Raw genomic sequence first — 17,426 nt, forward strand, 5'->3', positions numbered from 1 at the left:
AACATTCATCAGTTCACTTCTATGCGGATGATACACAGATCTTCATCTGTAGTACGCCTGAAAATATTATGGACACAATAGAGTTACTTAATACGGATCTTTTAGCTGTTAGCAACTGGTGCCTTAAGAATGGTCTTTTAGTTAATCCATTAAAATTTGTTTTCACTGTATTGGAAATATCACATCAGTTGAGAAAATCAACCCTGATGACCTAAAAGTAACTGTAGTGAATTCCAATATTCCATTTTCTCCCTTTGTAAAAGATCTAGGCTTAATAATAGACCAAGGGCTTAGCTGGAATAAACACATATCTGAACAGTGTGTTAAAGCTAAGCGCATCTTACGACAGCTTTATAAATTAAAAGGCTGTCGCAAGAAACAAGACTATATCTTGTTAACACTCTCATTTTGCCTCTGTTCGATTACAGCGATTCAATATATGGTAGCTCTCTCTCCACTCAAAATACTAGGGCAATTCAGAAAATACAGAATTACTCTATACGCTTCTCTCTCAATTACAGAAAGTCTCAGCATATTCTGCCGGTACTTAATGAATACAATATCCTAACCATGTCCCGAAGACGATATCTCCGATACTGTTGTTTACTATACAAAATAAATTTACATAAAGCACCACCTTACTTGTATCATAAATTAACATGTAGACCAGAAATTCACCGTTACAATACCCGAGGAAGTAATAAACTGAATATGCCAAAGCATTCTTTAAAAATAACAGAGAAGGTATTTTCAATTTCAGCAGTAAGAATCTGGAACTCCCTACCAAAGTCAATCACTGACAAACCGTATAATTCATTTAAATAATCACTCCAAAGATCAGAGACAAAGTATTGGCACACATGAAATGTTTACTATAGTTTGAAATTGGATTGAAATTGGTTTGAAATTGGACTAGCAGTATGGGTATAGTTTTTTTTTTCTTTTTACATTTACTGAGTGTGTTTTGTTTATCTTTAGTATTATTGAATGTATCATGTTATGTTGTTATTTGTATCTTGTATCTTATTTGTGCCTTTATTTTTTTCTTTCTTTTCTTTGTAATGATGACAAGGGTTAGGTGGCAGAGCAGCCTCTGGCTGAACCTCGCGCGCTGAAATAAAGAGAAATTCAATTCAATTCAATTCAAATTCAATTTTCTGATTTCGTGACTTTTTCGTGACATTCGTGACTTTCCTGACCGCCTGTTATTTCTCAAAATGTGTTTTACACCTATTGTGTCTTTGGTTCATACTTACAAATCATTAGCAGATGAAAACTGCGTAAGAACAATCGTGAACAAAGAATGGACAAACAATTTCCATGCTTTATTTTTGATTTTTGAAATTCATTCACGAACGTGCAGTTGGCACCGCCCACACAGAGAAAAGAGGCGTAATGTGGCGTACGTAAAAATGTAGGTTATATGCGCAAATCCTGTAGCTTTGGACTTAATGTATGACTACGCATACGTAATATCCTGCAAGAAACGTATAATTGAAATCCTATGTTTTATAATACTTTACGTTTAAGTGTTCCATCTATACTACATTCCGTATGAAACAAAGAATTGTGTATAGCGGTAAAGATTTCACATATAGTTGGACTCGAGTCACCTAAGTCACTCATTGGTTTCAGCAGCTAGAAGTAAGAACACGAAGTGGGGTACGAAATAATTGCAGGTTCTCAATACAAGAGCTATAATGAAAATTTCTTTTGAACACGTTAATTGCTTGACCTACGGTGTTGAAGTGACAATAGAGAATCACTACTCGTGTATGCTCAATGGTGGTCATTGAAGAGTGTCTTTATCAGTGTTTACAGTGCATTCTTATCCCTACATATGATCAGTGTTATTAATAAATTAAAGATAAAACCTTCAGCTGTATTTGACGTCATAGTTTCACATGAAATCAATTTAACATCAAAAGATAAGCGTGATGGACAGATGGCTCATAAGAGAACATAAGCTTCTACCCTTCATATTCAACATTTATTGAATATTTGACTGCACATGACTCCAACGTGAATAAACAGATATTAACTATTTATGGTTCCGTGCTTTTCTGTCTTTATCAAACACAAGGTATACAGATAGTACTAGATAAAAGTATAATATATTGATTTTCGTTATTACCGTCCCTTTGTGCCGAACAAAGAACTAACAGCGGTTGCCTATTTTTAAAATTCACCTTTTGTATCCACCCGCTTACAGCCTCGCTTCATTTTCTATGGAAGAACTCAGGGTGTTTAATTGCAACGCAGATAATGCTGTTGTCGGAAAACCTCTTCTAGCACGAGAGGAGATGGAATAACAGATAAGGCGGTGATTGATGAGCGGGAAATCAAATGAAATTTGTAGTTTAATCTCCAACGCTTATGCCTTTTAGCATGAAGGAGACAGATGGTTGATGGAATTGAATGATTATAAAAGAATTGTTTGGATGCAGAGCCGGTGCTAGGAGTTTTGCCGCCCTGGGCGGTTCTTTCACATGCCGCACCTTTATTGTTTCCTTTCTCAAATTTTGCCGCCCCTGTATTCTTTTCTTTTTTCTCAAATTTTACCGCCCATCAGACTTGCCGCCCTGGGCGGTGGCACGGCTCGACCCCCCTCGTGCCGGTCCTGTTTGGATGAGAATGTGGGAGGAAACGGGAGAAGCTCGGGAATACCTATGTACACGATTTTGTCCATCACTAACTCACATGACTATGTAATAAATAGAGAGGTAGTAAATAGAGATGATTTAGTTAAGAATCTTGGTGACGTTTGATGCTAAGTTATCGTTTGACAGTCACGTTGTAAATATAACAAGTGAAGCATTCAAGCTATTAGGATTCGTAATTAGAACAGGAAAAAAAATTAAGAGCTGTTCAACATTAGAAAAGTTGTACAATTTATATGTTCGTTCTAAGTTAGAGTATGCTTTTACTAATTGAAATCCGTCTCAATTTAAAAAATCGTAAGCAATTATAAAGAATACAGAGAAAATTTTTGAAATTTCTGACGTACAAAGAAGCTCACATTTATCCTACTTACGACAGCTATAACACATCCTTGAGAACTTTCGTTTTCCAACAATAGATCGAAGGCGACATATGATTGATTTATTATTCATTCAGAAAGTAACTAAATATTTTGGACTGTTTGACTTAGTTTCTTCATTGGAATTTCATGTTCCTTTATTAAAAAGACTTAAAAGCACTGGCCTCTATCACTGTAAAAAATCAAAAACGAATATATTGATGAAATCACCAATCTAGAGAACATCAGCTATGTATAATAGAATCTGTGTACATAAGTAACAATGAATTAAATATATGTGATATGTCGCCTAAGAAATTTAGAAATACCCGTATGAATATGTAATTATGTAATCGTGTAATTCTCAACACTGTAATTGGGCTATAGCCTGTTGTGTTGACAATAAATTAATAAACATGACTTGGGATCGATCCAGAGACCCTTCCTACCTGAGATTAGCCCTCTACCGACAAGCTGTACTTTCCCCTAAGTAAAACTACAAAGTATGCAGTGTCAAGAAAAATGACTAATTTCTTCAGAGTCTATTCAGTCTTTAGCGAAGTTCTCCATGAGTCCTCAATGTTAAGGCAGAAAGTGCTACAAAATTATGCACACCCATTCATGGTTGGTAAAACCTATATTCCGTAACAAAACAAAGAGTTATGTACCGCAAAATACCTAGTTTGTGGTCGGTTACCTCATGAAAAGAAAGTCTTACTACAAGTTATGAAAACTAAGTTAGTAAAGACTTATGAATGTGGTTTGTATGTACGTAATAAGATTTTATATTAACGAGTACTAATGAGTCTGCTGTTCTGTGGTTTAGATAAATTTCTTCTTTGTGGAGGTGAGGTGTAAATATAGTGTATATAATATTACTGTTTAGGCTTAAGTGTTACGGTTGTGTATAGGAATTATGATTATAAATAGAGACCGGATGTTCAGGCACTAAAAACCTGGAAAATAGGCAGGCAAATAGGCACTTAAAATTTAAAAAATAGGCAGTTAAATAGGCACTGAAATGTAACTCAAAATAATGAAGATAAATACTCAATAAATTAAAAAATGAAATCAAGTCACAGATAATGTTCAAAGAATATAGAAACATGACCCTTACGTGTTTGTTAATATTTTCTTTTACTATATATATGGGTAGCGTTTATATATAAACGAAACTTGACATATATTCCATATATATTTGGTAAATAATTCTCTACAGCACTTTATCACTTCACACAACAGTCCAAATTGTATACACTTTATCAGTACACACAGCAGTCCAAATTTTATACACTTTATCAGTACACACAGCAGTCCAAAGTTTTATAGCACTTTGCCAGTACACTTTGTAGTCTAAAATTTTACGATATCTTATCACTACAAACAGCACTTATATTTTTTTCGGAAGAGGCAGAATCCTTTATTGAAGTATTAAATAAAACGAAATTTCCTTTTATTTCACGTGACTGGCTACAGTTACAAATTATTACAGCACAAATTAAAATAATTAGTTCAGTGTAGAGGATAAAGAACTACATTAGTATTGGACAAACACAATGCGGAGGAAGTTTATGAACTTTTTTGTCTCGTTTGAAAATTTACGATAAAAAATTTCAATATTTGTTTTCGTAAGTACCAAATAAAATCCATTTTTTTAAAAATAAATAACATCATAAACACGTTACGTAATTACACTGTACAATACAGATTTTTGACAAGCAAACTACAACTGTAATACACCCTTCAACACGGAAAAAAATATTAAATTATATATTTTCCCCAATAAAGCCCTATTTTGAAGAAAATACTTAGAATAGGCAATATTAGGCACTAAAGCAATTATTTAGGCAGAATGGGCGAAATAGGCAAAAATTGGCTTAAATTGAAACTATAACCCGCCATATAAACTTTAAAATATTATATTTGATCATATCTTTAATATTAAAGAATAGGCATTTTGCCTAACATCCGGTCTCTAATTATAAGCAAACCATAATGACTCAGGTAATACATATTAAAGATATGGTACATAATGAAGTCAGGGTCATCGACTCAATAAACAAGAAGACAGACAACAATAACTGGTTGCAAGACTTTGGGGTGGAAAACCTCTTCAAATAAGGGTAGTAAAGATAATGGCAAGAATATGGAAACAGAACAGTATGTTAACTTATATAAGACATCACATCTCGCTCCATAAGTACCGTTTTTAAAATCTGATGATAAAGAGGTAGGGAGAAATCACTTAATGTCTATAAGTAAGAAGCTCTGCAAGTAGGAAAATAGCAAAGATTCCTGGTATTTTGAATTTTAATAGCATCGTCCATGAGTATAATCCGTAGAATTGCTATGATAATAGCACTGATGATGTTTTATCGTACGTAGAATGCAAAGAGGAAATTACGTCAGCTAGAAGAATTTATCGCACTAACAAGGAAGGCCAAAGAGTAATAAAGTGGAAAGTTGTCCTGACGTTGGATTCACAATATTTGCCTGCAGTTTATAAGCTTTATTATTCCAAATTAGAACCATACATGCAGAAGCACAAGTTAGGCATTTCACTGTAAATAAGAAATGCGGGGAGAACATAAACATAATTTAAGCAGTAACCAGCTTTGATGTCTATTTAGTGGAGAAGACCATGGATCTGACTCCAGACAACGCAAGGAATATTGAAAACAATATAGCATATTGCACCTAATGACTACAAATTGTACCTCATTTAGTAAAGAAAACAAGTTAATTCCTACAACCTCATATAGGCAACTCACTGCTTACAATATTAACAACAATAATTTATCTAACATATTCAGCCTTTCTAATAATGGTAGTTAGAGCTATATGTGCAATAGGGAAACGTATATTTCTTGATCTCATTCAGACCTTTAATAAACAGAATAACCGTCTGTCTCAAAATAGCCGTACTTCTCGATATATAGCAAGAAACAACCCTTTCGATACCAAGCTCCTAGATAACAAAGAACTGGAAGAGGACGAGGAAGAAGAAAATATTTGCTCACCTAATCAACTTTCTGTTTCTTGCAACCGTTACTTCAATCCCCAAGCAATCTCTCGTCTTTCCTCTGGGAGTACGATGTTTGTTCCTTTAGAGTTAGGAAAGCAAACTCTATCAAGTTTTCTGAATCCCATTTATAACCTTTAGCTTCTGCATGTGTCGTGATAAACCAGAAGGTTCAGAAGAGGGAAGAACTCTTCGCTAAATAATAATTTCACACTAGATAGAGAAAACAGATTAAGCCAAGGTTTATTAAAAATATTCAACATTAATTTTCAGAGTAATAAAAGTGAGCACTCCTCCAAGCATATATAAACATTAGTGGAACAAATTGTAGCTGCATGTTGTAATTGTCACTCTAGTTTATGTAGTAATACAGGATGCGGCACGTAAAACCGGCCCGTGGTAATATTCTGGTATATTGTGTTTTTGGCAACACTTAAATAATCTACCTTCCTACCAAGAGATGGCGTGTCGAGGTCGGGTCGACTTACGTGACCTGCAGCAGTCACGTGCAGCCGCAGCCAGTGAAACTTGTCGAAACCAGTTGAGAAAAAGGCCTCGTTGTGTTAAGCCGGGTGAGTGTCAGTGTGTGATAATGCCGTATTCGATACCCGAGCGTGTTGCCATTGTTGAAGGGTTCATTCTCACTGGATCTTTTGTGAAAACAAAGAATTTGTTTCGGGAGAAATTTCCAAAACAACCGGTATTGGTCGACAGAAAATCCACACGCAATCCACCAGGTACCCTTGCATGATGAGAAGATTGGTGTTTGGTGTGCCATTTCCGCCACACGCGTTATTGGGCCCATATTCTTTGAGACGACAGTGAACAGTGACGTGTATATGGGAATCCTGGAAAAGTTTTATACACACTTGACCGAAGAGGAGCGTCAGTTATGTTACTTTCAGCAGGACGGTGCAACATGCCACACATCAGCTGCATCATTGTCGCTTGTGCATGAGATGTTTACACCAAAGAGGACAATCAGCAAAGGCTTGTGGCCTCCTCGGTCACCAGACTTGTCCACGTGTGACTTTTACTTATGGGGACTGTTAAAGGGAAGAGTATACGAAACAAATCCACACATAATTGAAGAACTCAAGACCAGGATCCAGGATGTCACCAATAGCATTACAACACAAGAACTGACAAGGGTATATATGAATCTCCTCAATCGTGCTCACATGTGTGTTGAAGTGGGCGGAGGACACTTTCAGCACCTGCTGTGAAGGCTGCTGTGAAGGTGAGTAGTCATATTCAATACATGACATTTCATTTATGTGTTGTAGTTAATCATATTCAATACATTACATTTCATTTTATGTGTTCACTTTACGTGCCGCAGGGTTTTACGTGCCGCACCCTGTATATACACAGATAAGGCAGGTACTAATCTTCAAGGTGCCTTAGTTACTGGACATATGACTTACCTTAATGACAGAACCGTCACTAGACTCAATTCTAATAGTAGTAGTGCTCCAGACGTTACTATTACGAAGTTAGAAAATTACTTAACAGTCAATGGAGGGAATTTTATAATCCGTTAGGAAGTGACCATTATCCAATAATATGTCAAGTTGACAACATCAAAACAAATTCAGTATAGCATTATAATTGCGGAAACACATCTTCATCAGCTTCCTTAATTAAAATTCCTAGATTCGCCATATCAAATTTTACAAACACTTTTTAAAAAATGTAGCAAACTGAACAGCTGAAAATTCATACGTCGACAGCAAAAATTAAACAAAAAGAAATTAGAAAAAATTTCGCACGACTCATCTGCTGGACTGTGGATCTAAATCTCGAGAAGTATGTTAAAGTAAAATCATAAGTCTTATATCAAAAATCAAAAGCCTTTATTAAAAGAAACTTTTTGTGAATAAGAAAAGAACGCAAAGAGAGGTTTAGTAGTAATTTAGCACCCAATTCTTCTTCCTATACTTTATGGAAAGCGTCAGAAGGCAAAGGAATCCTCCTCATCTACTTTACATGTCTTCAAAAGAAAATTCATCTTGGATTGATGAATTTTATAATAATTTAACCCCACCATATATAAATTAATTATCGCAATTGAATAGTTGAATATCACAGATTATCTTATCTTATAACACGTTCTGGGTCGGATCAACCTTTAGAACAGTCTTTGAGGTTAATAGAACTTAAGTACCCTTTGCAGCAACAAAAGATATACAGCCCTAGTACTAGCCTATACAGGATGTGTTATTCACATTTGCGTAATTTACAAGATGTAGGCATAGATATATAGTTAAGTATTTATAATAAGATTTCGGATGCCTCATATATTCCTAAAATATGGAAAAATCTTGATAATAGCTATTGAAAGAGCTCGAAAGTCAGTAAGTCAATCTACTAGTTATAGAACAAATGCTCTTTCATTATGGATACTTAAGGTTTTGAACAATTACTCTTAAGTAAACTTATGTCGTTATGTATATAACAATCTATTTCCTCCCTCCAAATATTGTAGGCTTAAATAGAATTCTACTTTAGGTGCAGTTGGAACTTTAATTCTAGAAATATGGTTACCTTTTCAAAATAACCAATCAGTAATAGGAGTATTTTTGGATACAACATGCGTCTATGATAATGTGTTATTGGGTAATTTACTTAGGACTATGACTTCTTCTAAATTTATTCGTATAATTCACAATTTACTTATTAATAGAGAAATACATATAAAAATGAGCAAGTTCTAAAGTGCACCAAGGCAGATCTCTAGGGGTAGAAGTCAGGACAGCAAATTAAGGCCCACTCTTTTCAATATACCTGTATGTTAGAATCAGGGCGCACTCACACATTTTTATTGGAGCAGTGCAAAGTTTGGAGGGTTCAGTTCTGCAAGACACTATGTCTGTGTAGTATTAAACCAGTCTTATTCTACAGCCAAAAGGAGGATAAGTACTGAAATCTGTATTGTGAGAAAGAAATATAGAACTGGATTGTTTTTACAAGGAGAGTACAGATAATGTAAGATAAAATCGAATCTTTATGTTACATCATTTTTTTAGGATTTAGCCCGTCCCGTCATGTATGAGGGATGGCGTCCCTCGGCGAACAGACTATCCGGAGAAGGAAAGGAAGAAGGGATTGGGGAAGGAAGGAAGCAACCTGGGACCTATAAGTTAGGCCCCACCCCGACATTTGACTGGTATGAATGAGGAAAACCCAGGAAAGCCTCATTCAGGATGGCTGACCTGAAAAAGCTTTTCACACTTTTTTGACCGAGTAGCCCCACAGGAAATCGAACCCGGGACCGCTCGCACCGAAGGCGAGAGCGTTAGCGACTACGGTACGTCACATCAATCACTTATCTGCTAAACAAATATAGTTTTATTAAGAAAGTATACAAATGTAGACTATATCGAGTTAAGAAGTTTGGTGGGGTCCTGACTGGCCTGTAGCCAGCTCGAGCCCCTCATATTACAGTTAATTTGCAAGCCTATCGTGAAAATTTTTAGGGAGCCAGTAAACATTTAGGGGGCTCGGTCCTCCTAGACCCCCGTGAATATAGCCCTGGGTCCTGACCCGGTAGACTTCCGCGTGGATGCACCGCTAGTTAGAATTAATAAACAATAAAAAAAAAACTATTAAGGTGGATCACTAGGTGTTCACGGTGCTATGCTAAACGTTACTTGAATAGTGCGGCATTGCCAGGTAGTGTCGAGTGGTTACTGATGCCAGATAATAAACGGAGAAACTATGGAATTCTGCTTAGATACTTACTCGAGAACTTAGTTTTCGACCGTTACCGCGATACCGCTTCTCGAACTGCAACGTTAGAATGCAGGAATTTTCTTATTGTGACTACTACAGTAAACGTACAAATTTGGCAACAACGCATTATGGCGTTCTGCGCAAGTTTCGTCTCAAAATCTATTTCCTTAAATGTAAATTAATATTTAAATAAAATATGAAACTTAACACGAAAAACGGTCAAACAATATATGTATTTCGTGATAAGATTGTTACCTTAAAATACTTTACACATACATATAAACATTTCATAAAACGGAGCACTTCTAGTAAGATCTAACAGGAAGTGCCATCTTGTGTGTTCATTGTAAAACGAATCAATTATTTTCTTTTATTTGTTACCTTTTTCGATATCAGAAGACACAATCAAATGAATCAGTATCTTGTGTTGTAGCTGAAACATAACTCTTTATTATACTACAATATTTATAATATATAACGTTTCATTGCGAAGTAGTTAAGGGAATGAGCTAAAATATATACTGACTTCCGGGTGGTGATCTACCTTAAACATCTTTGCATACACAAATGATATTGCTTTATTTTTTAAGAACATTTAATGTTAAAATGGTGTAAATATTTTAGATAAAGTCATGCAAAACATTCACTCATGGTGTGACAATAACGGTCTTACTGTAGCTGGAGAAAAAAGCTAGTCTTATTCTTTTGACATGAAAAAGAAAAATACCTACATTTAGTATAAAAATTAACAATAAGGAAAAAACCAAAGATCTACAACAAGATATGAGACTCTACGCTTAACTGGTCGTCTCATACAAAACAACTGAACAGTAAAATTAGTCAAATTAAAAATATCATTAAAAATATAAGCTACAAATGTTGGGGTACTAACGCTATGTCCTTAAAAAAAAAAAAAAAAAAAAAAAAAAAAAAAAAAAAGTATATATCGATAAGCAAGCATAGAAGGAAGACTCTTATACGGCAACATCTTCATGTATCTCTTACCGAAGAAACATACAATGAAATCAAACAAAATTCAATACATACATCAAAGATTAATTTTTGATAACCTTGGTGTGCTTCTCGTAATGCGTTGCTTGCGGGAACAGGTAGATATATTACCTTTTCACTTAGTAATTCAAAACATGGCAGTGCAATTTTTCTCATCAAGTTTACCTGTCAACACATCTGTAATTATAAAGAACTTAAGTAGATTAGGTACTCTGGTTCAATATAACAATAATTAAAGAAAGGAAAGAATACATAAATCAATGTAGTGTTACATAAGTAATTTCTTAAATATACTATGCATATCATTACTTGTCAATTTTAAAACAAAAAAAAATCCTTGTACTCCCATGTTCCTCTGTTTAAAACTTCACGAATTTCTAATTCGCACCAATATTAATTCCAAAATATTCTTCAAGACTTTTAGATATTCTATTCCTTCTGTCTTTCACTCTATCTCGCAAGATATTATTTGCTAACTACCACAACAATCCACTTTTATTTATACAGATGCATAAGAAAAGAACAACCAGCAGGAGCTGCAATCCTATTCACTTTAATTTAGTTAAGTTGATTTTGAGTTTAACATCCCTTTCAGCAGCGAGGCTATATGAGACAGGACCTACTGATTAACGTGGAATACGAACCACCTGAGCTCCCACCGGGAATCGAACTCGGGTTTCTGCATGCTAAAGACGCGTACGCTGACCGCTTTTTTTTAAAATCAACCAATCATACTTTAGTTTCCTGAACACCCGAGTTTCCTCGTATACTGTACAAGGTTTCTTAACCTTTATCAAATTCGACAGGCACAGGAGCACGTAGGCCCTACATATCCAGGACAGTTAAAATTCCAAAGGCTCTGCCACCAGGTATTGATAAAGATGTGTTAATAGATGTCTACTTTGTAATCCAATAGTTACCCTGAGTAAGATGCTCGTGTTTATATATATATATATATATATAGTAAATCTTTTATAGAGTCAGTAAGTGAACTCTGTATTAATGTATTGGTGTTATTTAAGTACGTTGACTCGTTGGAAGCAACTAGTGACAAGGTGAAGTGTGTAAATAGACTGTATGTCCAAAATATTAAAGTATCAAGGTGGTATCCGTTCTAAGGAACAATAATTCGTCTATAACTCAACTCATTGCTAGGTTGCTGAATTCAGGAGTTTGATGCAGTAAGGGCGTAATTCTGAAATATACATTTGGAGGAAAATGATGTTGAAAATTTAAGTAGTATTTTTTTTTTCTTAAATAAAACAACGTACTATGCTGCATTTTATTCCGATATTGAGTTTAAAATTTCACAGGAGGCTAAACAAGCATGGTAAAAACCACTTACGCGTTTCATGAAAAAAAGGGCGTAACCTCGCTTACGTCCTTATTACATCAAAATCCTCAATTGTTACCTGCATTCATTAGTTTCACTGTTTTATATACAACTACATATGGCGTAACTTCGCACAATGACTGTGTATGAGAATTCCCGATCCAAAGACATGTGGCTTGTGGTCTAAATTTGTCAACAGCACCTTTCGCCAACAACTGAATCTTCGAAAAGTTTTTAAGGTTAATCTTACGGATTCTCAGCAACAGAAACTCAAGTCTAAGCCTCGAAAGTTGTACCAGCGACATCTAACAAATATTGGTATGTCACTACATTCGATGAGGCGTGGGTGTACATTTCCGATTTCGGCAAACCAAGAACCATCAAGTATTTTCTTGACATTTCCTTGCTTCTTACAAAGACAAGAAAGCGTTTCACAGTGCGGGTCCTAGTAAGCAAAGGGACTTTCCAGAAAGGGTTCATGGTCGTTGGTGACTACTGTCACCAAGGCAAACTGAAAACTTGCAGTATGAGTAAGAACTGCAGATGGTCTACTATCAGGAACTACTAGCTAGGCACGGAAACGATATTAGCATATATTTTTTATTCATCAAGACAAAGCTTCGTCACACACCTCAAGATCATTCTTCGCATTCTGTCAGGATATGAAGAACGCTACTGAAGTACAGGCCACATGCTTCAACCAAAATACCTGTGAAGTGTCCAGATGCAACTCCAATAGGTTTTTCAGAATATGGACTGCTTACAAGAGCTTTCAGCAAGAAACCTCTGACAATTGAGCGTGGACTCTAATAATCTGTGGAAAAGTACTGGAAAATATCACCCTCGTACTTCTTCAATGGGGCTCACTGCAACGAAATCTACGTTGCATGATCATTGTTCGAAACTAGGGGAGTCACTGCTGCATCTGGCACCATAGATTTCCGTAACTATTTGGTAAGTACAACTTGGTGACATATACGCTGAACAGTGTTTATATAGAAGTTGTAGAGCGTTTTAAGGATTTTCCAAGAAATTAGGAAGAAACATTGCAAGGATACGAAAAGTAGTAGCTAAGGCTAGTTGACAAGGGCGCCCATGTTATGGTTTCCAAGGGGGGGCAAGTATAAGCGACGTTTCAAATATAGTTTCAAATTTTGCTGTAACTAATGTAAAAATTCTATTGGGTTTTCAATATTTCCAAGTACAATTTCCTCTTGCCCCACCTTGCGCCCCTGATGGACGCCCTTGCTAGTTGACATGACTACGTCTACCCAAGGAACGAGTAACCTTTCTTATATAAGGAAAGGAAATTAAAAGAGAACATCCAAAAAGAGTAGTGTGACCTCGCTTCAGAAAGACCAAAGCTACAGATACTGTATATGTTGCACCATGGAAGAGGACTGCAGTTGTTTCACGTTTGCGAGATGAATCCTCAGAGACGGATTAACCACTAGGCCAATGCCTAGTAGCACACCGTTCTTAAGAGTTCACGAAATGAAAACTTAATAACAAAGAGGAGAGAATGCAAATGTTAATAATAGAAGATGGTTGAAATTAAACATCCTCCAAATAATAATTTGTTTAACATGTCTATTGACTTCAATTATTAGTGGTTGAATAGTAGTGGAACTTTAGCATTGTACTTGCAGTAAACGGTTGGGTATAGGCACGTAACGCTGTTGTATTGATGTACGACGTGCCCGCATCCAGCGAAGCGCTATTGAGCATGTGCGCTTCAGAACACGCTATCACCAGACTAAAATTCATTTAAAGTTATACAAAAATATTGAAACAACGGTGTGTATAAAATAAGTTTATTTTCTTATTAAGATCACGCTAGGTAGCGTTGTGATCTTTAGTATATATGCATGTAGTTACGTTCGTCGCGTGATAATCTTGATAGAGAGCGAAGTTTTAAATTTATTTATTTATTTATTTATTTATTTTTTGCAATAGAGAGCCAAAACGATTATCTGCACCGAGTTGAGGAAATCAATCTTTACTATCTTCTACGGTAACAGTGGCTTTAACGGTTATTCATATTCCTTTCAATTATAAATTTACGTTTCGCCTAATTCAGATATGCAACAGGCAAAACATTTAAGAGTTACGGGTTGCATATACATGTAGGCGAAAATATTTAGTTTTTCTTAGTCCTTGTTACAAACACAAGTGCATTCATTTATAACGCGCCGAGCACTTTCATTCTTGTACGTGTCGCGTTATCCTCTCTCTCTCTCTTTCTCTCTCTCCCTTTCTCTCTCTGCATTACTGTCTGTAGCATTGCGTTAAATCTTAGTGCGTTGGATGAGGGGAGGGAAACACTACTCGGCCATCCTTTGTCCACGACTTGTGAAGATAAAACAACAAGAAAGGAGAGAGAACTTTTCACTTACATTGCTTCATCTGCAATTCATGAAAGGGTCCACACGGAATAGAAATAGGCTGACCAGGTAAACAACGGAGAAATTTGGTGTGGCAGGATCTAGTCTCAAGCTGAGAATAGTTCTGGTACTTTCACACAGTTATCAAACTTGTCACAGAAGTTTAATAACTGAACGGGTAAAGCAAATCTCCAGCCTGAAATATACTCACTTTATAAGACACAACACTCGTGCAAGGCAGGTGAAATTGGATGCTTCATTCATTACAAAGTTAAAGAGCTTGACTCTGCTTCATTAAAAAAGCAGACAAAGCAGAAGCAGGAGACGATATTTTTATTACTAGAAGTAGCAACTATTATTATTATTATTATTATTATTATTATTATTATTATTATTATTATTACCGCTGCTTTTTGTAAAATGTGCACAAACAATTAAACTAATGAAACTTAATACAATTGAAACGGCATTCCGTTTGAAACTAATAAAATCAGTTCGTTGCAAATAATTTTGTTTCCTTAGGACCCTGTCATTTCTATCTTTGTCTTTTCTTTCACGTCTGAAAGGCATCCTCATAGCCAAGGAACACCGGTAACGCATGCAAATCTAGATAACCAATAAAATTTCTATTTTAGCCATAGTATCATACCAAGGAGTGGTGCTCACTTGGTCGCTTGTCAGGTAGAGTGGCGGATCCAGGGGGCGATCAGAGCAATCGCCCCCTCCCAAAGAGGTAACTTTCTTATTTTATATATAAATAAAACCCAGAGTTTGGTGTTCTTAAAAGTAGCTATAAGTAGCAGTACAGCCCACCGCCCCCCCCCCAGAAGTCCGTCCTGGATCCGCCCCTGATCAGGTGTACGATCGTACGTAATTACCCGAATGTTACCATTACGTGAGATAATTATAGACTTTATCCAATGTGACAACCGTGTTCCAGTTTGACACCATTGAGTTAATGTCTTTCCTACACTTTGTGACAGTTTGTCTTACCTACAGCAATATGTCGCGAGAGAAGCTTGTAAATGCGTCCCTTATATTTGTACCGTAGTCGAAGACTGTAAAATAAAAGGCATAGCCAATAGTTAATTGCACCAGATTAATCTCTGGGCCATGTCACGTTCAAATGGTAAATTCTCTCAGTTCACGAATTGCACAATACTTCCTTTGGTAGCTCCGAAGAGGCCTCTCTTATTGGCGAATGTTTCTGCTTGGGCTCCGTTTGTGCTTCTGCCAGGGAAAATTCAGACAACACATCACATCAATTGCGGTTTCATGTTTCTGGCGGCACTACATAGGTAGCAGGAACATTGTTAAATCTATCGGATAAAAGCTGACCAACCTGCTGTGTGATTTTTGGTTAAACACTGTTACTCTCATGAAAAAGTAAAATAATCGAACTCTGGATTATGTAAAAGTATTCTCTAATAGTATCTGTTTATATTAATTTAGAGGAAGAGTTTGATCTTTGGTTACCTTAGTAATCTTTGGTCAAAAGAAAACATTTTAAAACAATCGCGATGGCGTCTGAGAAAGTTCTGAACTCACGTCCCCAGATTCTGCAGTTTTTAGGCGTTCACTGGATAATCTTCTGTGATTGTAATATTACTGTATGGAAGGTAAATATTTACCTTCTTAGTATTAGCTCCCAGCGTAAGCGTACAAGACCTTATAGTTCCACATCAGATGTAGGTATGTGTGTGTGTGTGTCTTTGGTACTTTATTTCTAGGTGAATACTGGCCGAATCTAAACCAAATTTGGTGGGGCAAGTAGCTCATCTACTATGGAATAAAGGTTGGTATATTACTCAGTCTAGCTTGGTTATCGTCTTGTATGTAGTGTTTTATTTCTCAGTAACTACTGATCACATCAAAACAAACTTCGGTGCACAAGTAGCTTATTGTATAAGGAAAAAAGATTGAGTATTTGGTGCCCGAGCCGAGTTAGAGAGAGTTAGAGACCTTAGCTTGCTTTTCACGTGGTACTTTATTTCTCGATAACTACTGACTGAATCTGAACGAAATTTGGTTTGCAAGTAGCCTATCGTCTAAGGAATAAAGATCGTTATATCTGGTGGCGGAGGTCTGTCAGAGCCAAACTTGTACGCTAGGAGCTTTTAAGTTCCATTCACCAACTGTTTTTCATCTTGTTATTTGATAGATATGGGAGCTTCGATTTCAAGCGTGGGTTTAAAACAAGAGGCACAGTTTTTCAGTGTATGTTAAGAAATAAACTTGGCTTTAGAAGTATAGTAAAGTGTCAGATTGCAATTGCTGTGTTTAAATATGTTACGTACTTACCATTTAATTCTAGTTGTTTTGGAACATTATAAAAAATCTAATAACAGAACGAGATTTGGTTAGATGTTTTATTTTCAAGTTAGCAGCAAGAATTTGAGATGTTTACAATAGGCAACAAAGAGCAATGTAATAACATACTGCAGATCAACGCATGATATTAGAGATCAAGAAGGATTACCATGTGTGTAGGTTTTGTCGGGGTTCTCCTGTTCCTTCTATTTTTTCCATTCCACCATTTTATTCATTATCATCACCGTCTCCTTTAGCCTCGAAGCATAATCGTGAGACGTGATACTTAAAAAATAATTTTCACAATATTTTTTAGGAATTGACTAGCTAATCTATTTAAGAAAATAAGCTAACAATATCTATTCTAAGGCGTGATACCAGTATTTAGTAAGTCATGTGAGGTACATTATATGTTGCAGAACAAAGTAAAAATAGAGATAGACTAGACAACTTATGCAAAATCAATATTTTAAAACAAGTTTCTTTTTCCAACCAGGCTGTATCACTACTTGTAGCGTGTCCTTGAAACTTTTTCTAGATATTATACAGTCGTTCAACCTGGTTACTTAAAATGTAACATGTTGATAACCGAAGAAAGAGGAGTTACTCCAT

The 17,426-nt window shown here is 35.9% G+C and overlaps 1 protein-coding gene across 1 annotated transcript in view; it reads left to right on the forward strand.

The window, feature by feature from the left end:
- LOC145673528 (carcinine transporter-like) overlaps positions 1-17,426 on the forward strand; it is a 146,609-nt gene that overhangs the window by 22,359 nt on the left and 106,824 nt on the right. The gene's annotated exons all lie outside the window — the stretch shown is intronic.

The sequence above is a fragment of the Thermobia domestica genome, chromosome 16 (genome assembly GCF_964235325.1).
Source record: "Thermobia domestica chromosome 16, izTheDome1.hap1.1, whole genome shotgun sequence".
In the NCBI taxonomy this organism is placed as follows: domain Eukaryota; kingdom Metazoa; phylum Arthropoda; class Insecta; order Zygentoma; family Lepismatidae; genus Thermobia; species Thermobia domestica.